The 21,741-nt window shown below is 46.0% G+C and overlaps 11 non-coding genes across 11 annotated transcripts; all 11 read left to right on the top strand.

Moving 5' to 3' along the window:
• Positions 1 to 1,215: 1,215 nt before the first annotated feature.
• On the top strand, positions 1,216 to 1,288 carry Trnak-cuu (transfer RNA lysine (anticodon CUU)). The gene has a single exon. It is a non-coding gene; the product is annotated as a tRNA-Lys (tRNA).
• A 4,308-nt stretch (positions 1,289 to 5,596) lies between these two features.
• On the top strand, positions 5,597 to 5,669 carry Trnak-cuu (transfer RNA lysine (anticodon CUU)). Its single transcript has one exon. It is a non-coding gene; the product is annotated as a tRNA-Lys (tRNA).
• Positions 5,670 to 7,107: 1,438 nt separating this feature from the next.
• Positions 7,108 to 7,180, top strand: Trnak-cuu (transfer RNA lysine (anticodon CUU)). Its single transcript has one exon. It is a non-coding gene; the product is annotated as a tRNA-Lys (tRNA).
• A 1,431-nt stretch (positions 7,181 to 8,611) lies between these two features.
• Trnak-cuu (transfer RNA lysine (anticodon CUU)) lies at positions 8,612 to 8,684 on the top strand. Its single transcript has one exon. It is a non-coding gene; the product is annotated as a tRNA-Lys (tRNA).
• A 1,452-nt stretch (positions 8,685 to 10,136) lies between these two features.
• Positions 10,137 to 10,209, top strand: Trnak-cuu (transfer RNA lysine (anticodon CUU)). The gene has a single exon. It is a non-coding gene; the product is annotated as a tRNA-Lys (tRNA).
• Positions 10,210 to 11,645: 1,436 nt separating this feature from the next.
• On the top strand, positions 11,646 to 11,718 carry Trnak-cuu (transfer RNA lysine (anticodon CUU)). Its single transcript has one exon. It is a non-coding gene; the product is annotated as a tRNA-Lys (tRNA).
• A 1,446-nt stretch (positions 11,719 to 13,164) lies between these two features.
• Trnak-cuu (transfer RNA lysine (anticodon CUU)) lies at positions 13,165 to 13,237 on the top strand. The gene has a single exon. It is a non-coding gene; the product is annotated as a tRNA-Lys (tRNA).
• Positions 13,238 to 14,672: 1,435 nt separating this feature from the next.
• On the top strand, positions 14,673 to 14,745 carry Trnak-cuu (transfer RNA lysine (anticodon CUU)). Its single transcript has one exon. It is a non-coding gene; the product is annotated as a tRNA-Lys (tRNA).
• Positions 14,746 to 17,694: 2,949 nt separating this feature from the next.
• Trnak-cuu (transfer RNA lysine (anticodon CUU)) lies at positions 17,695 to 17,767 on the top strand. The gene has a single exon. It is a non-coding gene; the product is annotated as a tRNA-Lys (tRNA).
• Positions 17,768 to 19,240: 1,473 nt separating this feature from the next.
• Positions 19,241 to 19,313, top strand: Trnak-cuu (transfer RNA lysine (anticodon CUU)). Its single transcript has one exon. It is a non-coding gene; the product is annotated as a tRNA-Lys (tRNA).
• Positions 19,314 to 20,758: 1,445 nt separating this feature from the next.
• On the top strand, positions 20,759 to 20,831 carry Trnak-cuu (transfer RNA lysine (anticodon CUU)). Its single transcript has one exon. It is a non-coding gene; the product is annotated as a tRNA-Lys (tRNA).
• Positions 20,832 to 21,741: the final 910 nt, after the last annotated feature.

The raw sequence follows: 21,741 nt of genomic DNA, 5'->3' as shown, positions 1-21,741 counted from the left end.
TAATGGGTCGCCATAGCTGCAAATATTAGTCGGTAATATGAAGTGTTGTCAGCTGAAGTCTGATGATCCAGACGACCGTAAGGACGAAGTACGCAGAAGTTCCGCTAGGCCGCGCCTCTTTAGCTCAGTGGTAGAGCACTGGACTAGTAAACCAAGGGTCGTGAGTTCCATCCTCAAAGGAAGAAGTCAAATTTTGGAAATCAGTTGCGCGTCGAGGCCGTATAGCAAGCAGTATCTGTGATGACGAACAATTAGCGACATGCCTTTTATTAAGAATTACTCTCAGATGTGGTTAAGGCGAATGGCGCAGATAAAGCCTTTGCCAAAGCGGTACAGCATAAGGAGGGACTAGGCAGTCTGAATTACATTTTATAGATGTATTTCTCACATATGTCAGAGCCTTTCGCGGTCGTCGTCGTCGTCGTCGTCGTCGTCGTCGCCGCCGCTTCTGCAGAAGTAGCAAATGGCCATCGTGGCAAATGCGGCGAGGCACGCCCTGCATTCGATTCCGTATGCACAAAGTGTGTGGTCTTGTTTCCCAGTCTATATTTGGGCGGTCACGTAAGAGGTTGAATGTAACGAATGGGTGGGAAAGAGCAAGGGCAGCGGCTGTGTAGAACGAAAACACAAATTATCAGCTGTGTGAGCGTTTCGAGATGAGTCATATACAAGTTACACTTGGTCGTCAGTGACTGTGTGGCCTAATGGATAAGGCGTCGGACTTCGGATGTGAAGATTACAGGTTCGAATGCTGTCACGCTCGCGTTTTATCAGTTCTGAAAAAGAAACATACCGTTTTAATGTAGCATTTGAGCAGTACGAAACCGTCTGAATGTTGGTGTTGACCATTTTCTGCTTGGAGATGCTCTTGAGCTTGAAACACACACTACAAGACCGGTGTTAACTAGCGAAATGGTCGGCAGATTGAAGTCATCGGGAGTTTCCACTGGCACTTGCACATCTAAAACAACGTCGGAAAGTAACTCGTTCGCCTTTTGAGTCACATCAAGTATGAGTCTTAATTTTGACGCCACTAGCTCTGCAGGTTGTCATGCAATTCCTTTACCTCTCAGAAATGATTATGAAATAAAAGTGAAGTACGTGGCGAGTGTGACGTTAGGAAAACATTAGGCAGCATGGAGAGATTCTGTATGGGACCACCCAACCCAAACGAGTACTGTGTGACGTGCTGGCCGGCAAGTATTCACCAAAGCTGCCCGGCTAGCTCAGTTGGTAGAGCATGAGACTCTTAGTCTTAGGGTCGTGGTTTCGAGCCCCACGCTGGGCGGAACGAAATTTTGTTCCGCTGCAGATGTAAATTACCGTTTTTCTGATTAACGTGATGAAATGGAAATAGCAACTTTAAACTTTGCCTAAGTCTCTGTCTGTCGCAAGGAAACTGTATTTGAAGGTGAAGGTGATTTTGTAAACACGTGTGAAAGACATGTTCTGAAATGCAAGTGTTGTTGTTTGGAGAGGACATCGGTTAAGTGTCAGATGTGTAGCCAAGCAGTAATGGGTCGCCATAGCTGCAAATATTAGTGGGTAATATGAAGTGTTGTCAGCTGAAGTCTGATGATCCAGACGACCGTAAGGACGAAGTACGCAGAAGTTTCGCTAGGCCGCGCCTCTTTAGCTCAGTGGTAGAGCACTGGACTAGTAAACCAAGGGTCGTGAGTTCCATCCTCAAAGGAAGAAGTCGAATTTTGGAAATCAGTTGCGCGTCGTGGCCGTATAGCAAGCAGTATCTGTGATGACGAACAATTAGCGACATGCCTTTTATTAAGAATTACTCTCAGATGTGGTTAAGGCGAATGGCGCAGATAAAGCCTTTTCCAAAGCGGTACAGCATAAGGTGGGACGAGATAGTCTGAATTACATTTTATAGATGTATTTCTCACATATGTCAGAGCCTCTCGCGGTCGTCGTCGTCGTCGTCGTCGTCGTCGTCGTCGCCGCCGCCGCTTCTGCAGAAGTAGCAAATGGCCATCGTGGCAAATGCGGCGAGGCACGCCCTGCATTCGATTCCGTATGCGTGGAATGTCAGATCCCTTAATCGGGCTGGTAGGTTAGAAAATTTAAAAAGGGAAATGGATAGGTTAAAGTTAGATATAGTGGGAATTAGTGAAGTTCGGTGGCAGGAGGAACAAGACTTCTGGTCAGGTGATTACAGGGTTATAAACACAAAATCAAATAGGGGTAATGCAGGAGTAGGTTTAATAATGAATAGGGAAATAGGAATGCGGGTAAGCTACTACAAACAGCATAGTGAACGCATTATTGTGGCCAAGATAGATACGAAGCCCACACCTACTACAGTAGTACAAGTTTATATGCCAACTAGCTCTGCAGATGACGAAGAAATTGAAGAAATGTACGATGAAATAAAAGAATTTATTCAGATAGTGAAGGGAGACGAAAATTTAATAGTAATGGGTGACTGGAATTCGAGTGTAGGAAAAGGGAGAGAAGGAAACATAGTAGGTGAATATGGATTGGGGCTAAGAAATGAAAGAGGAAGCCGCCTAGTAGAATTTTGTACAGAGCACAACTTAGTCATAGGTAACACTTGGTTCAAGAATCATGAAAGAAGGTTGTATACGTGGAAGAACCCTGGAGATACTAAAAGGTATCAGATAGATTATATAATGGTAAGACAGAGATTTAGGAACCAGGTTTTAAGTTGTAAGACATTTCCAGGGGCAGATGTGGACTCTGACCACAATCTATTGGTTATGACCTATAGATTAAAACTGAAGAAACTGCAAAAATGTGGGAAATTAAGGAGATGGGACCTGGATAAACTGAAAGACCTGATGTTTTTACAGAGTTTCAGGGAGAGCATAAGGGAACAATTGACAGGAATAGGGGAAAGAAATACAGTAGAAGAAGAATGGGTAGCTCTGAGGGATGAAGTAGTGAAGGCAGCAGAGGATAAAGTAGGTAAAAAGACGAGGGCTGCTAGAAATCCTTGGGTAACAGAAGAAATATTGAATTTAATTGATGAAAGGAGAAATTATAAAAATGCAGTAAATGAAGCAGGCAAAAAGGAATACAAACGTCTCAAAAATGAGATCGAGAGGAAGTGCAAAATGGCTAAACAGGGATGGCTAGAGGATAAATGTAAGGATGTAGAGGCTTATCTCACTAGGGGTAAGATAGATACTGCCTACAGGAAAATTAAAGAGACCTTTGGAGAGAAGAGAACCACGTGTATGAATATCAAGAGCTCATATGGCAACCCAGTTCTAAGCAAAGAAGGGAAGGCAGAAAGGTGGAAGGAGTATATAGAAGGATTATACAAGGGTGATGTACTTGAGGACAATATTATGGAAATGGAAGAGGATGTAGATGAAGACGAAATGGGTGATACGATATTGCGTGAAGAGTTTGACAGAGCACTGAAAGACCTGAGTCGGAACAAGGCCCCCGGAGTAGACAACATTCCATTAGAACTACTGACGGCCTTGGGAGAGCCAGTCATGACAAAACTCTACCAGCTGGTGAGCAAGATGTATGAGACAGGCCAAATACCCTCAGACTTCAAGAAGAATATAATAATTCCAATCCCAAAGAAAGCAGGTGCTGACAGATGTGAAAATTACCGAACTATCAGTTTAATAAGTCACAGCTGCAAAATACTAACGCGAATTCTTTACAGACGAATGGAAAAACTGGTAGATGCGGACCTCGGGGAGGATCAGTTTGGATTCCGTCGAAATGTTGGAACACGTGAGGCAATACTGACCTTACGACTTATCTTAGAAGAAAGATTAAGAAAAGGCAAACCTACGTTTCTAGCATTTGTAGACTTAGAGAAAGCTTTTGACAATGTTGACTGGAATACTCTTTTTCAAATTCTAAAGGTGGCAGGGGTAAAATACAGGGAGCGAAAGGCTATTTACAATTTGTACAGAAACCAGATGGCAGTTATAAGAGTCGAGGGGCATGAAAGGGAAGCAGTGGTTGGGAAAGCAGTGAGACAGGGTTGTAGCCTCTCCCCGATGTTATTCAATCTGTATATTGAGCAAGCAGTAAAGGAAACAAAAGAAAAATTTGGAGTAGGTATTAAAATTCATGGAGACGAAGTAAAAACTTTGAGGTTCGCCGATGACATTGTAATTCTGTCAGAGACGGCAAAGGACTTGGAAGAGCAGTTGAAATGAATGGACAGTGTCTTGAAAGGAGGATATAAGATGAACATCAACAAAAGCAAAACGAGGATAATGGAATGTAGTCAAATTAAATCGGGTGATGCGGAGGGAATTAGATTAGGAAATGAGACATTTAAAGTAGTAAAGGAGTTTTGCTATTTAGGAAGTAAAATAACTGATGATGGTCGAAGTGGAGAGTATATAAAATGTAGACTGGCAATGGCAAGGAAAGCGTTTCTGAAGAAGAGAAATTTGTTAACATCGAATATAGATTTAAGTGTCAGGAAGTCATTTCTGAAAATATTTGTTTGGAGTGTAGCCATGTATGGAAGTGAAACATGGACGATAACTAGTTTGGACAAGAAGAGAATAGAAGCTTTCGAAATGTGGTGCTACAGAAGAATACTGAAGATAAGGTGGATAGATCACGTAACTAATGAGGAGGTATTGAACAGGATTGGGGAGAAGAGAAGTTTGTGGCACAACTTGACTAGAAGAAGGGATCGGTTGGTAGGACATGTTTTGAGGCATCAAGGGATCACCAATTTAGCATTGGAGGGCAGTGTGGAGGGTAAAAATCGTAGAGGGAGACCGAGAGATGAGTACACTAAGCAGATTCAGAAGGATGTAGGTTGCAGTAGGTACTGGGAGATGAAGAAGCTTGCACAGGATAGAGTAGCATGGAGAGCTGCATCAAACCAGTCTCAGGACTGAAGACCACAACAACAACAACAACAACATGCACAAAGTGTGTGGTCTTGTTTCCCAGTCTATATTTGGTCGGTCACGTAAGAGGATGAATGTAACGAATGGGTGGGAAAGAGCAAGTGCAGCGGCTGTGTAGAACGAAAACACAAATTATCAGGGGTGTGAGCGTTTCGAGATGAGTCATATACAAGTTGCAATTGGTCGTCAGTGACTGTGTGGCCTAATGGATAAGGCGTCGGACTTCGGATCTGAAGATTACAGGTTCGAATGCTGTCACACTCGCGTTTTATCAGTTCTGAAAAAGAAACATACCGTTTTAATGTAGCATTTGAGCAGTACGAAACCGTCTGAATGTTGCTTTTGACCATTTTCTGCTTGGAGATGCTCTTGAGCTTGAAACACACACTACAAGACCGGTGTTAACTAGCGAAATGGTCGGCAGAGTGCCGTCACCGCGAGTTTCCACTGGCACTTGCACATCTAAAACAACGTCGGAAAGTAACTCGTTCGCCTTTTGAGTCACATCAAGTATGAGTGTTAATTTTGACGCCACTAGCTCTGCAGGTTGTCATGCAATTCCTTTACCTCTTAGAAATGATTATGAAATAAAAGTGAAGTACGTGACGAGTGTGACGTTAGGAAAACATTAGGCAGCATGGAGAGATGCTGTATGGGATCACCCAACCCAAACGAGTACTGTGTGACGTGCTGGCCGGCAAGTATTCACCAAAGCAGCCCGGCTAGCTCAGTCGGTAGAGCATGAGACTCTTAATCTCAGGGTCGTGGGTTCGAGCCCCACGCTGGGCGGAACGAAATTTTGTTCCGCTGCAGATGTAAATTACCGTTTTTCTGATTAACGTGATGACATGGAAATAGCAACTTTAAACTTTGCCTACGTGTCTGTCAGTCGCAAGGAAACTGTATTTGAAGGTGAAGGTGATTTTGTAGACATGTGTGAAAGACATGTTCTGAAATGCAAGTGTTGTTGTTTGGTGAGGACATCGGTTACGTGTCAGATGTGTAGCCAAGCAGTAATGGGTCGCCATAGCTGCAAATATTAGTCAGTAATATGAAGTGTTGTCAGCTGAAGTCTGATGATCCAGACGACCGTAAGGACCAAGTACGCAAAAGTACCGCTAGGCCGCGTCCCTTTAGCTCAGTGGTAGAGCACTGGACTAGTAAACCAAGGGTCGTGAGTTCCATCCTCAAAGGAAGAAGTCGAATTTTGGAAATCAGTTGCGCGTCGTGGCCGTATAGCAAACAGTATCTGTGATGACGAACAATTAGCGACATGCCTTTTATTAAGAATTACTCTCTGATCTGATTAAGGCGAATGGTGCACATAAAGCCTTTGCCAAAGCGGTACAGCATAAGGTGGGACGAGGCAGTCTGAATTACATTTTATTGATGTATTTCTCACATATGTCAGAGCCTCTCGCGGTCGTCGTCGTCGTCGTCGTCGTCGCCGCCGCCGCTTCTGCCGAAGTAGCAAATGGCCATCGTGGCAAATGCGGCGAGGCACGCCCTGCCTTCGATTCCGTATGCACAAAGTGTGTGGTCTTGTTTCCCAGTCTATATTTGGGCGGTCACGTAAGAAGTTGAATGTAACGAATGGGTGGGAAAGAGCAAGGGCAGCGGCTGTGTAGAAAGAAAACACAAATTATCAGGGGTGTGAGCGTTTCGAGATGAGTCATATACAAGTTGCACTTGTTCGTAAGTGACTGTGTGGCCTAATGGATAAGGCGTCGGACTTCGGATCTGAAGATTACAGGTTCGAATGCTGTCACGCTCGCGTTTTATCAGTTCTGAAAAAGAAACATACCGTTTTAATGTAGCATTTGAGCAGTACGAAACCGTCTGAATGTTGCTGTTGACCATTGTCTGCTTGGAGATGCTCTTGAGCTTGAAACACACACTACAAGACCGGTGTTAACTAGCGAAATGGTCGGCAGAGTGCCGTCACCTGCGAGTCTCCACTGGCACTTGCACATCTAAAACAACGTCGGAAAGTAACTCGTTCGCCTTTTGAGTCACATCAAGTATGAGTGTTAATTTTGATGCCACTAGCTCTGCAGGTTGTCATGCAATTCCTTTACCTCTCAGAAATGATTATGAAATAAAAGTGAAGTACGTGACGAGTGTGACGTTAGGAAAACATTAGGCAGCATGGAGAGATTCTGTATGGGACCACCCAACCCAAACGAGTACTGTGTGACGTGCTGGCCGGCAAGTATTCACCGAAGCAGCCCGGCTAGCTCAGTCGGTAGAGCATGAGACTCTTAATCTCAGGGTTGTGGGTTCGAGCCCCACGCTGGGCGGAACGGAATTTAGTTCCGCTGCAGATGTAAATTACCGTTTTTCTGATTAACGTGATGTAGTGGAAATAGCAACTTTAAACTTTGCCTACGTCTCTGTCAGTCGCAAGGAAACTGTATTTGAAGGTGAAGGTGATTTTGTAGACATGTGTGAAAGACATGTTCTGAAATGCAAGTGTTGTTGTTTGGTGAGGACATCGGTTACGTGTCAGATGTGTAGCCAAGCAGTAATGGGTCGCCATAGCTGCAAATATTAGTCAGTAATATGAAGTGTTGTCAGCTGAAGTCTGATGATCCAGACGACCGTAAGGACCAAGTACGCAAAAGTACCGCTAGGCCGCGTCCCTTTAGCTCAGTGGTAGAGCACTGGACTAGTAAACCAAGTGTCGTGAGTTCCATCCTCAAAGGAAGAAGTCGAATTTTGGAAATCAGTTGTGCGTCGTGGCCGTATAGCAAACAGTATCTGTGATGACGAACAATTAGCGACATGCCTTTTATTAAGAATTACTCTCAGATGTGATTAAGGCGAATGGCGCAGATAAAGCCTTTGCCAAAGCGGTACAGCATAAGGTTGGACGAGGCAGTCTGAATTACATTTTATAGATGTATTTCTCACATATGTCAGAGCCTCTCGCGGTCGTCGTCGTCGTCGTCGCCGCCGCCGCTTCTGCAGAAGTAGCAAATGGCCATCGGGGCAAATGCGGCGAGGCACGCCCTGCCTTCGATTCCGTATGCACAAAGTGTGTGGTCTTGTTTCCCAGTCTATATTTGGTCGGTCACGTAAGAGGTTGGATGTAACGAATGGGTGGGAAAGAGCAAGGGCAGCGGCTGTGTAGAACGAAAACACAAATTATCAGGGGTGTGAGCGTTTCGAGATGAGTCATATACAAGTTGCACTTGTTCATCAGTGACTGTGTGGCCTAATGGATAAGGCGTCGGACTTCGGATCTGAAGATTACATGTTCGAATGCTGTCACGCTCGCGTTTTATCAGTTCTGAAAAAGAAACATACCGTTTTAGTGTAGCATTTGAGCAGTACGAAACCGTCTGAATGTTGCTGTTGACCATTTTCTGCTTGGAGATGCTCTTGAGCTTGAAACACACACTACAAGACCGGTGTTAACTAGCGAAATGGTCGGCAGAGTGCCGTCACCGCGAGTTTCCACTGGCACTTGCACATCTAAAACAACGTCGGAAAGTAACTCGTTCGCCTTTTGAGTCACATCAAGTATGAGTGTTAATTTTGCCGCCACTAGCTCTGCAGGTTGTCATGCAATTCCTTTACCTCTCAGAAATGGTTATGAAATAAAAGTGAAGTACGTGACGAGTGTGACGTTAGGAAAACATTAGGCAGCATGGAGAGATTCTGTATGGGACCACCCAACCCAAACGAGTACTGTGTGACGTGCTGGCCGGCAAGTATTCACCGAAGCTGCCCGGCTAGCTCAGTCGGTAGAGCATGAGACTCTTAATCTCAGGGTCGTGGGTTCGAGCCCCACGCTTTGCGGAACGGAATTTTGTTCCGCTGCAGATGTAAATTACCGTTTTTCTGATTAACGTGATGTAATGGAAATAGCAACTTTAAACTTTGCCTACGTCTCTGTCAGTCGCAAGGAAACTGTATTTGAAGGTGAAGGTGATTTTGTAGACATGTGTGAAAGACATGTTCTGAAATGCAAGTGTTGTTGTTTGGAGAGGACATCGGTTACGTGTCAGATGTGTAGCCAAGCAGTAATGGGTCGCCATAGCTGCAAATATTAGTCGGTAATATGAAGTGTTGTCAGCTGAAGTCTGATGATCCAGACGACCGTAAGGACGAAGTACGCAGAAGTACCGGTAGGCCGCGCCTCTTTAGCTCAGTGGTAGAGCACTGGACTAGTAAACCAAGGCTCGTGAGTTCCATCCTCAAAGGAAGAAGTCGAATTTTGGAAATCAGTTGCGCGTCGTGGCCGTATAGCAAACAGTATCTGTGATGACGAACAATTAGCGACATGCCTTTTATTAAGAATTACTCTCAGATGTGATTAAGGCGAATGGCGCACATAAAGCCTTTGCCAAAGCGGTACAGCATAAGGTGGGACGAGGCAGTCTGAATTACATTTTATAGATGTATTTCTCACATATGTCAGAGCCTCTCGCGGTCGTCGTCGTCGTCGTCGTCGTCGTCGTCGTCGCCGCCGCCGCCGCCGCTTCTGCAGAAGTAGCAAATGGCCATCGTGGCAAATGCGGCGAGGCACGCCCTGCCTTCGATTCCGTATGCACAAAGTGTGTGGTCTTGTTTCCCAGTCTATATTTCGTCGGTCACGTAAGAGGTTGGATGTAACGAATGGGTGGGAAAGAGCAAGGGCAGCGGCTGTGTAGAACGAAAACACAAATTATCACGGGTGTGAGCGTTTCGAGATGAGTCATATACAAGTTGCACTTGTTCATCAGCGACTGTGTGGCCTAATGGATAAGGCGTCGGACTTCGGATCTGAAGATTACATGTTCGTATGCTGTCACGCTCGCGTTTTATCAGTTCTGAAAAAGAAACATACCGTTTTAATGTAGCATTTGAGCAGTACGAAACCGTCTGAATGTTGCTGTTGACCATTTTCTGCTTGGAGATGCTCTTGAGCTTGAAACACGCACTACAAGACCGGTGTTAACTAGCGAAATGGTCGGCAGAGTGCCGTCACCGCGAGTTTCCACTGGCACTTGCACATCTAAAACAACGTCGGAAAGTAACTCGTTCGCCTTTTGAGTCACATCAAGTATGAGTGTTAATTTTGACGCCACTAGCTCTGCAGGTTGTCATGCAATTCCTTTACCTCTCAGAAATGATTATGAAATAAAAGTGAAGTACGTGACGAGTGTGACGTTAGGAAAACATTAGGCAGCATGGAGAGATTCTGTATGGGACCACCCAACCCAAACGAGTACTATATGATGTGCTGCCCGGCAAGTATTCACCGAAGCAGCCCGGCTAGCTCAGTCTGTAGAGCATGAGACTCTTAACCTCAGGGTCGTGGGTTCGTGCCCCACGCTGGGCGGAACGGAATTATGTTCCGCTGCAGATGTAAATTACCATTTTTCTGAGTAACGTGATGTAATGGAAATAGCAACTTTAAACTTTGCCTACGTCTCTGTCAGTCGCAAGGAAACTGTATTTGAAGGTGAAGGTGATTTTGTAGACATGTGTGAAAGACATGTTCTGAAATGCAAGTGTTGTTGTTTGGAGAGGACATCGGTTACGTGTCAGATGTGTAGCCAAGCAGTAATGGGTCGCCATAGCTGCAAATATTAGTCGGTAATATGAAGTGTTGTCAGCTGAAGTCTGATGATCCAGACGACCGTAAGGACCAAGTACGCAGAAGCACCGCTCGCCGCGCCTCTTTAGCTCAGTGGTTGAGCACTGGACTAGTAAACCAAGGCTCGTGAGTTCCATCCTCAAAGGAAGAAGTCGAATTTTGGAAATCAGTTGCGCGTCGTGGCCGTATAGCAAACAGTATCTGTGATGACGAACAATTAGCAACATGCCTTTTATTAAGAATTACTCTCAGATGTGATTAAGGCGAATGGCGCAGATAAAGCCTTTGCCAAAGCGGTACAGCATAAGGTGGGACGAGGCAGTCTGAATTACATTTTATAGATGTATTTCTCACATATGTCAGAGCCTCTCGCGGTCGTCGTCGTCGTCGTCGTCGTCGTCGCCGCCGCTTCTGCAGAAGTAGCAAATGGCCATCGTGGCAAATGCGGCGAGGCACGCCCTGCCTTCGATTCCGTATGCACAAAGTGTGTGGTCTTGTTTCCCAGTCTATATTTGGTCGGTCACGTAAGAGGTTGGATGTAACGAATGGGTGGGAAAGAGCAAGGGCAGCGGCTGTGTAGAACGAAAACACAAATTATCACGGGTGTGAGCGTTTCGAGATGAGTCATATACAAGTTGCACTTGTTCATCAGTGACTGTGTGGCCTAATGGATAAGGCGTCGGACTTCGGATCTGAAGATTACATGTTCGAATGCTGTCACGCTCGCGTTTTATCAGTTCTGAAAAAGAAACATACCGTTTTAGTGTAGCATTTGAGCAGTACGAAACCGTCTGAATGTTGCTGTTGACCATTTTCTGCTTGGAGATGCTCTTGAGCTTGAAACACACACTACAAGACCGGTGTTAACTAGCGAAATGGTCGGCAGAGTGCCGTCACCTCGAGTTTCCACTGGCACTTGCACATCTAAAACAACGTCGGAAAGTAACTCGTTCGCCTTTTGAGTCACATCAAGTATGAGTGTTAATTTTGCCGCCACTAGCTCTGCAGGTTGTCATGCAATTCCTTTACCTCTCAGAAATGGTTATGAAATAAAAGTGAAGTACGTGACGAGTGTGACGTTAGGAAAACATTAGGCAGCATGGAGAGATTCTGTATGGGACCACCCAACCCAAACGAGTACTGTGTGACGTGCTGGCCGGCAAGTATTCACCGAAGCTGCCCGGCTAGCTCAGTCGGTAGAGCATGAGACTCTTAATCTCAGGGTCGTGGGTTCGAGCCCCACGCTTTGCGGAACGGAATTTTGTTCCGCTGCAGATGTAAATTACCGTTTTTCTGATTAACGTGATGTAATGGAAATAGCAACTTTAAACTTTGCCTACGTCTCTGTCAGTCGCAAGGAAACTGTATTTGAAGGTGAAGGTGATTTTGTAGACATGTGTGAAAGACATGTTCTGAAATGCAAGTGTTGTTGTTTGGAGAGGACATCGGTTACGTGTCAGATGTGTAGCCAAGCAGTAATGGGTCGCCATAGCTGCAAATATTAGTCGGTAATATGAAGTGTTGTCAGCTGAAGTCTGATGATCCAGACGACCGTAAGGACGAAGTACGCAGAAGTACCGGTAGGCCGCGCCTCTTTAGCTCAGTGGTAGAGCACTGGACTAGTAAACCAAGGCTCGTGAGTTCCATCCTCAAAGGAAGAAGTCGAATTGTGGAAATCAGTTGCGCGTCGTGGCCGTATAGCTAACAGTATCTGTGATGACGAACAATTAGCGACATGCCTTTTATTAAGAATTACTCTCAGATGTGATTAAGGCGAATGGCGCACATAAAGCCTTTGCCAAAGCGGTACAGCATAAGGTGGGACGAGGCAGTCTGAATTACATTTTATAGATGTATTTCTCACATATGTCAGAGCCTCTCGCGGTCGTCGTCGTCGTCGTCGTCGTCGTCGTCGTCGTCGCCGCCGCTTCTGCAGAAGTAGCAAATGGCCATCGTGGCAAATGCGGCGAGGCACGCCCTGCCTTCGATTCCGTATGCACAAAGTGTGTGGTCTTGTTTCCCAGTCTATATTTCGTCGGTCACGTAAGAGGTTGGATGTAACGAATGGGTGGGAAAGAGCAAGGGCAGCGGCTGTGTAGAACGAGAACACAAATTATCACGGGTGTGAGCGTTTCGAGATGAGTCATATACAAGTTGCACTTGTTCATCAGCGACTGTGTGGCCTAATGGATAAGGCGTCGGACTTCGGATCTGAAGATTACATGTTCGTATGCTGTCACGCTCGCGTTTTATCAGTTCTGAAAAAGAAACATACCGTTTTAATGTAGCATTTGAGCAGTACGAAACCGTCTGAATGTTGCTGTTGACCATTTTCTGCTTGGAGATGCTCTTGAGCTTGAAACACGCACTACAAGACCGGTGTTAACTAGCGAAATGGTCGGCAGAGTGCCGTCACCGCGAGTCTCCACTGGCACTTGCACATCTAAAACAACGTCGGAAAGTAACTCGTTCGCCTTTTGAGTCACATCAAGTATGAGTGTTAATTTTGACGCCACTAGCTCTGCAGGTTGTCATGCAATTCCTTTACCTCTCAGAAATGATTATGAAATAAAAGTGAAGTACGTGACGAGTGTGACGTTAGGAAAACATTAGGCAGCATGGAGAGATTCTGTATGGGACCACCCAACCCAAACGAGTACTATATGATGTGCTGCCCGGCAAGTATTCACCGAAGCAGCCCGGCTAGCTCAGTCTGTAGAGCATGAGACTCTTAACCTCAGGGTCGTGGGTTCGTGCCCCACGCTGGGCGGAACGGAATTATGTTCCGCTGCAGATGTAAATTACCATTTTTCTGAGTAACGTGATGTAATGGAAATAGCAACTTTAAACTTTGCCTACGTCTCTGTCAGTCGCAAGGAAACTGTATTTGAAGGTGAAGGTGATTTTGTAGACATGTGTGAAAGACATGTTCTGAAATGCAAGTGTTGTTGTTTGGAGAGGACATCGGTTACGTGTCAGATGTGTAGCCAAGCAGTAATGGGTCGCCATAGCTGCAAATATTAGTCGGTAATATGAAGTGTTGTCAGCTGAAGTCTGATGATCCAGACGACCGTAAGGACGAAGTACGCAGAAGCACCGCTCGCCGCGCCTCTTTAGCTCAGTGGTTGAGCACTGGACTAGTAAACCAAGGCTCGTGAGTTCCATCCTCAAAGGAAGAAGTCGAATTTTGGAAATCAGTTGCGCGTCGTGGCCGTATAGGAAACAGTATCTGTGATGACGAACAATTAGCAACATGCCTTTTATTAAGAATTACTCTCAGATGTGATTAAGGCGAATGGCGCAGATAAAGCCTTTGCCAAAGCGGTACAGCATAAGGTGGGACGAGGCAGTCTGAATTACATTTTATAGATGTATTTCTCACATATGTCAGAGCCTCTCGCGGTCGTCGTCGTCGTCGTCGTCGTCGTCGCCGCCGCTTCTGCAGAAGTAGCAAATGGCCATCGTGGCAAATGCGGCGAGGCACGCCCTGCCTTCGATTCCGTATGCACAAAGTGTGTGGTCTTGTTTCCCAGTCTATATTTGGTCATCACGTAAGAGGTTGAAAGTAACGAATGGGTGGGGAAGAGCAAGGGCAGCGGCTGTGTAGAACGAAAACACAAATTATCAGGGGTGTGAGCGTTTCGAGATGAGTCATATACAAGTTGCCCTTAGTCGTCAGTGACTGTGTGGCCTAATGGATAAGGCGTCGGGCTTCGGATCTGAATATTACAGGTTCGAATGCTGTCACGCTCGTGTTTTATCAGTTCTGAAAAAGAAACGTACCGTTTTAATGTAGCATTTGAGCAGTACGAAACCGTCTGAATGTTGCAGTTGACCATTTTCTGCTTGGAGATGCTCTTGAGCTTGAAACACATACTACAAGACCGGTGTTAACTAGCGAAATGGTCGGCAGAGTGCCGTCACCGCGAGTTTAAACTGGCACTTGCACATCTAAAACAACGTCGGAAAGTAACTCGTTCGCCTTTTGAGTCACATCAAGTATGAGTGTTAATTTTGAGGCCACTAGCTCTGCAGGTTGTCATGCAATTCCTTTACCTCTCAGAAATGATTATGAAATAAAAGTGAAGTACGTGACGAGTGTGACGTTAGGAAAACATTAGGCAGCATGGAGAGATTCTGTATGGGATCACCCAACCCAAACGAGTACTGTGTGACGTGCTGGCCGGCAAGTATTCACCAAAGCAGCCCGGCTAGCTCAGTCGGTAAGGCATGAGACTCTTAATCTCAGGGTCGTGGGTTCGAGCGCCACGCTGGGCGGAACGAAATTTTGTTCCGCTGCAGATGTAAATTACCGTTTTTCTGATTAACGTGATGACATGGAAATAGCAACTTTAAACTTTGCCTACGTCTCTGTCAGTCGCAAGGAAACTGTATTTGAAGGTGAAGGTGATTTTGTAGACATGTGTGAAAGACATGTTCTGAAATGCAAGTGTTGTTGTTTGGAGAGGACATCGGTTACGTGTCAGATGTGTAGCCAAGCAGTAATGGGTCGCCATAGCTGCAAATATTAGTCAGTAATATGAAGTGTTGTCAGCTGAAGTCTGATGATCCAGACGACCGTAAGGACGAAGTACGCAAAAATACCGCTAGGCCGCGCCCCTTCAGCTCAATGGTAGAGCACTGGACTAGTAAACCAAGGGTCGTGAGTTCCATCCTCAAAGGAAGAAGTCGAATTTTGGAAATCAGTTGCGCGTCGTGGCCGTATAGCAAACAGTATCTGTGATGACGAACAATTAGCGACATTCCTTTTATTAAGAATTACTCTCAGATGTGATTAAGGCGAATGGCGCAGATAAAGCCTTTGCCAAAGCGGTACAGCATAAGGTTGGACGAGGCAGTCTGAATTACATTTTATAGATGTATTTCTCACATATGTCAGAGCCTCTCGCGGTCGTTGTCGTCGTCGTCGTCGTCGTCGTCGTCGCCGACGCCGCTTCTGCAGAAGTAGCAAATGGCCATCGTGGCAAATGCGGCGAGGCACGCCCTGCCTTCGATTCCGTATGCACAAAGTGTGTGGTCTTGTTTCCCAGTCTATATTTGGTCGGTCACGTAAGAGGTTGAATGTAACGAATGGGTGGGAAAGAGCAAGGGCAGCGGCTGTGTAGAACGAAAACACAAATTATCAGGGGTGTGAGCGTTTCGAGATGAGTCATATACAAGTTGCAATTGGTTGTCAGTGACTGTGTGGCCGAATGGACAAGGCGTCGGACTTCGGATCTGAAGATTACAGGTTCGAATGCTGTCACACTCGCGTTTTATCAGTTCTGAAAAAGAAACATACCGTTTTAATGTAGCATTTGAGCAGTACGAAACCGTCTTAATGTTGCTGTTGACCATTGTCTGCTTGGAGATGCTCTTGAGCTTGAAACACACACAACAAGACTGGTGTTAACTAGCGAAATGGTCGGCAGAGTGCCGTCACCGCGAGTTTCCACTGGCACTTGCACATCTAAAACAACGTCGGAAAGTAACTCGTTCGCCTTTTGAGTCACATCAAGTATGAGTGTTAATTTTGACGCCACTAGATCTGCAGGTTGTCATGCAATTCCTTTACCTCTCAGAAATGATTATGAAATAAAAGTGAAGTACGTGACGAGTGTGACGTTAGGAAAACATTAGGCAGCATGGAGAGATTCTGTATGGGACCACCCAACCCAAACGAGTACTATGTGACGTGCTGTCCGGCAAGTATTCACCGAAGCAGCCCCGCTATCTCCGTCGGTAGAGCATGAGACTCTTAATCTCCGGGTCGTGGGTTCGTGCCCCACGCTGGGCGGAACGGAATTTTGTTCCGCTGCAGATGTAAATTACCGTTTTTCTGATTAACGTGATGTAATGGAAATAGCAACTTTAATCTTTGCCTACGTCTCTGTCAGTCGCAAGGAAACTGTATTTGAAGGTGAAGGTGATTTTGTAGACATGTGTGAAAGACATGTTCTGAAATGCAAGTGTTGTTGTTTGGAGAGGACATCGGTTACGTGTCAGATGTGTAGCCAAGCAGTAATGGGTCGCCATAGATGCAAATATTAGTCGGCAATATGAAGTGTTGTCAGCTGAAGTCTGATGATCCAGACGACCGTAAGGACGAAGTACACAGAAGTGCCGCTAGGCCGCGCCTCTTTAGCTCGGTGGTAGAGCACTGGACTAGTATACCAGGGTTCGTGAGTTCCATCCTCAAAGGAAGAAGTCGAATTTTGGAAATCAGTTGCGCGTCGTGGCCGTATAGCATACAGTATCTGTGATGACGAACAATTAGCGACATGCCTTTTATTATGAATTACTCTCAGATGTGATTAAGGCGAATGGCGCAGATAAAGCCTTTGCCAAAGCGGTACAGCATAAGGTGGGACGAGGCAGTCTGAATTACATTTTATAGATGTATTTCTCACATATGTCAGAGCCTCTCGCGGTCGTCGTCGTCGTAGTCGCCGCCGCCGCTTCTGCAGAAGTAGAAATGGCCATCGGGGCAAATACGGCGAGGCACGCCCTGCCTTCGATTCCGTATGCACAAAGTGTGTGGTCTTGTTTCCCAGTCTATATTTGGTCGGTCACGTAAGAGGTTGGATGTAACGAATGGGTGGGAAAGAGCAAGGGCAGCGGCTGTGTAGAACGAAAACACAAATTATCACGGGTGTGAGCGTTTCGAGATGAGTCATATACAAGTTGCACTTGTTCATCAGTGACTGTGTGGCCTAATGGATAAGGCGTCGGACTTCGGATCTGAAGATTACATGTTCGAATGCTGTCACGCTCGCGTTTTATCAGTTCTGAAAAAGAAACATACCGTTTTAGTGTAGCATTTGAGCAGTACGAAACCGTCTGAATGTTGCTGTTGACCATTTTCTGCTTGGAGATGCTCTTGAGCTTGAAACACACACTACAAGACCGGTGTTAACTAGCGAAATGGTCGGCAGAGTGCCGTCACCGCGAGTTTCCACTGGCACTTGCACATCTAAAACAACGTCGGAAAGTAACTCGTTCGCCTTTTGAGTCACATCAAGTATGAGTGTTAATTTTGCCGCCACTAGCTCTGCAGGTTGTCATGCAATTCCTTTACCTCTCAGAAATGATTATGAAATAAAAGTGAAGTACGTGACGAGTGTGACGTTAGGAAAACATTAGGCAGCATGGAGAGATTCTGTATGGGACCACCCAACCCAAACGAGTACTGTGTGACGTGCTGGCCGGCAAGTATTCACCGAAGCTGCCCGGCTAGCTCAGTCGGTAGAGCATGAGACTCTTAATCTCAGGGTGCTGGGTTCGAGCCCCACGCTTTGCGGAACGGAATTTTGTTCCGCTGCAGATGTAAATTACCGTTTTTCTGATTAACGTGATGTAATGGAAATAGCAACTTTAAACTTTGCCTACGTCTCTGTCAGTCGCAAGGAAACTGTATTTGAAGGTGAAGGTGATTTTGTAGACATGTGTGAAAGACATGTTCTGAAATGCAAGTGTTGTTGTTTGGAGAGGACATCGGTTACGTGTCAGATGTGTAGCCAAGCAGTAATGGGTCGCCATAGCTGCAAATATTAGTCGGTAATATGAAGTGTTGTCAGCTGAAGTCTGATGATCCAGACGACCGTAAGGACGAAGTACGCAGAAGTACCGGTAGGCCGCGCCTCTTTAGCTCAGTGGTAGAGCACTGGACTAGTAAACCAAGGCTCGTGAGTTCCATCCTCAAAGGAAGAAGTCGAATTTTGGAAATCAGTTGCGCGTCGTGGCCGTATAGCAAACAGTATCTGTGATGACGAACAATTAGCGACATGCCTTTTATTAAGAATTACTCTCAGATGTGATTAAGGCGAATGGCGCACATAAAGCCTTTGCCAAAGCGGTACAGCATAAGGTGGGACGAGGCAGTCTGAATTACATTTTATAGATGTATTTCTCACATATGTCAGAGCCTCTCGCGGTCGTCGTCGTCGTCGTCGTCGTTGTCGTCGTCGTCGTCGTCGTCGTCGTCGTCGTCGTCGCCGCCGCCGCTTCTGCAGAAGTAGCAAATGGCCATCGTGGCAAATGCGGCGAGGCACGCCCTGCCTTCGATTCCGTATGCACAAAGTGTGTGGTCTTGTTTCCCAGTCTATATTTGGTCGGTCACGTAAGAGGTTGGATGTAACGAATGGGTGGGAAAGAGCAAGGGCAGCGGCTGTGTAGAACGAAAACACAAATTATCACGGGTGTGAGCGTTTCGAGATGAGTCATATACAAGTTGCACTTGTTCATCAGTGACTGTGTGGCCTAATGGATAAGGCGTCGGACTTCGGATCTGAAGATTACATGTTCGAATGCTGTCACGCTCGCGTTTTATCAGTTCTGAAAAAGAAACATACCGTTTTAGTGTAGCATTTGAGCAGTACGAAACCGTCTGAATGTTGCTGTTGACCATTTTCTGCTTGGAGATGCTCTTGAGCTTGAAACACACACTACAAGACCGGTGTTAACTAGCGAAATGGTCGGCAGAGTGCCGTCACCGCGAGTTTCCACTGGCACTTGCACATCTAAAACAACGTCGGAAAGTAACTCGTTCGCCTTTTGAGTCACATCAAGTATGGGTGTTAATTTTGACGCCACTAGCTCTGCAGGTTGTCATGCAATTCCTTTACCTCTCAGAAATGATTATGAAATAAAAGTGAAGTACGTGACGAGTGTGACGTTAGGAAAACATTAGGCAGCATGGAGAGATTCTGTATGGGACCACCCAACCCAAACGATTACTGTGTGACGTGCTGGCCGGCAAGTATTCACCGAAGCTGCCCGGCTAGCTAAGTCGGTAGAGCATGAGACTCTTAATCTCAGGGTCGTGGGTTCGAGCCCCACGCTGGGCGGAACGGAATTTTGTTCCGCTGCAGATGTAAATTACCGTTTTTCTGATTAACATGATGTAATGGAAATAGCAACTTTAAACTTTGCCTACGTCTCTGTCAGTCGCAAGGAAACTGTATTTGAAGGTGAAGGTGATTTTGTAGACATGTGTGAAAGACATGTTCTGAAATGCAAGTGTTGTTGTTTGGAGAGGACATCGGTTACGTGTCAGATGTGTAGCCAAGCAGTAATGGGTCGCCATAGATGCAAATATTAGTCGGTAATATGAAGTGTTGTCAGCTGAAGTCTGATGATCCAGACGACCGTAAGGACGAAGTACGCAGAAGTACCGCTAGGCCGCGCCTCTTTAGCTCAGTAGTAGAGCACTGGACTAGTATACCAGGGTTCGTGAGTTCCATCCTCAGAGGAAGAAGTCGAATTTTGGAAATCTGTTGCGCGTCGTGGCCGTATAGCAAACAGTATCTGTGATGACAAACAATTAGCGACATGCCTTTTATTAAGAATTTCTCTCAGATGTGATTAAGGCGAATGGCGCACATAAAGCCTTTGCCAAAGCGGTACAGCATAAGGTGGGACGAGGCAGTCTGAATTACATTTTATAGATGTATTTCTCACATATGTCAGAGCCTCTCGCGGTCGTCGTCGTCGTCGTCGTCGTCGTCGCCGCCGCTTCTGCAGAAGTAGCAAATGGCCATCGTGGCAAATGCGGCGAGGCACGCCCTGCCTTCGATTCCGTATGCACAAAGTGTGTGGTCTTGTTTCCCAGTCTATATTTGGTCATCACGTAAGAGGTTGAAAGTAACGAATGGGGGGGGGGGGGGGGGAAGAGCAAGGGCAGCGGCTGTGTAGAACGAAAACACAAATTATCAGGGGTGAGAGCGTTTCGAGATGAGTCATATACAAGTTGCACTTAGTCGTCAGTGACTGTGTGGCCTAATGGATAAGGCGTCGGGCTTCGGATCTGAAGATTACAGGTTCGAATGCTGTCACGCTCGTGTTTTATCAGTTCTGAAAAAGAAACGTACCGTTTTAATGTAGCATTTGAGCAGTACGAAACCGTCTGAATGTTGCTGTTGACCATTTTCTGCTTGGAGATGCTCTTGAGCTTGAAACACATACTACAAGACCGGTGTTAACTAATGAAATGGTCGGCAGAGTCCCGTCACCGCGAGTTTCCACTGGCACTTGCACATCTAAAACAACGTCGGAAAGTAACTCGTTCGCCTTTTGAGTCACATCAAGTATGAGTGTTAATTTTGACGCCACTAGCTCTGCAGGTTGTCATGCAATTCCTTTACCTCCCAGAAATGATTATGAAATAAAAGTGAAGTACGTGACGAGTGTGACGTTAGGAAAACATTAGGCAGCATGGAGAGATTCTGTATGGGACCACCCAACCCAAACGAGTACTATGTGACGTGCTGCCCGGCAAGTACTCACCGAAGCAGCCCGGCTGGCTCCGTCGGTAGAGCATGAGACTCTTAATCTCAGGGTCGTGTGTTCGTGCCCCACGCTGGGTGGAACGGAATTTTGTTCCGCTGCAGATGTAAATTACCGTTTTTCTGATTAACGTGATGTAATGGAAATAGCAACTTTAAACTTTGCCTACGTCTCTGTCAGTCGCAAGGAAACTGTATTTGAAGGTGAAGGTGATTTTGTAGACATGTGTGAAAGACATGTTCTGAAATGCAAGTGTTGTTGTTTGGAGAGGACATCGGTTACGTGTCAGATGTGTAGCCAAGCAGTAATGGGTCGCCATAGCTGCAAATATTAGTCGGTAATATGAAGTGTTGTCAGCTGAAGTCTGATGATCCAGACGACCGTAAGGACGAAGTACGCAGAAGTACCGCTATTTCGCGCCTCTTTAGCTCAGTGGTAGAGCACTGGACTAATAAACCAAGGGTAGTGAGTTCCATCCTCAAAGGAAGAAGTCGAATTTTGGAAATCAGTTGCGCTTCGTGGCCGTATAGCAAACAGTATCTGTGATGACGAACAATTAGCGACATGCCATTTATTAAGAATTACTCTCAGATGTGATTAAGGCGAATGGCGCAGATAAAGCCTTTGCCAAAGCGGTACAGCATAAGGTGGGACGAGGCAGTCTGAATTACATTTTATAGATGTATTTCTCACATATGTCAGAGCCTCACGCGGTCGTCGTCGTCGTCGCCGCCACCGCTTCTGCAGAAGTAGCAAATGGCCATCGTGGCAAATGCGGCGAGGCACGCCCTGCCTTCGATTCCGTATGCACAAAGTGTGTGGTCTTGTTTCCCAGTCTATATTTGGTCGGTCACGTAAGAGGTTGGATGTAACGAATGGGTGGGAAAGAGCAAGGGCAGCGGCTGTGTAGAACGAAAACACAAATTATCACGGGTGTGAGCGTTTCGAGATGAGTCATATACAAGTTGCACTTGTTCATCAGTGACTGTG

The sequence above is a fragment of the Schistocerca gregaria genome, chromosome 8 (genome assembly GCF_023897955.1).
Source record: "Schistocerca gregaria isolate iqSchGreg1 chromosome 8, iqSchGreg1.2, whole genome shotgun sequence".
Lineage (NCBI taxonomy): Eukaryota > Metazoa > Arthropoda > Insecta > Orthoptera > Acrididae > Schistocerca > Schistocerca gregaria.
This window is presented reverse-complemented; position numbering and strand designations above follow the sequence as displayed.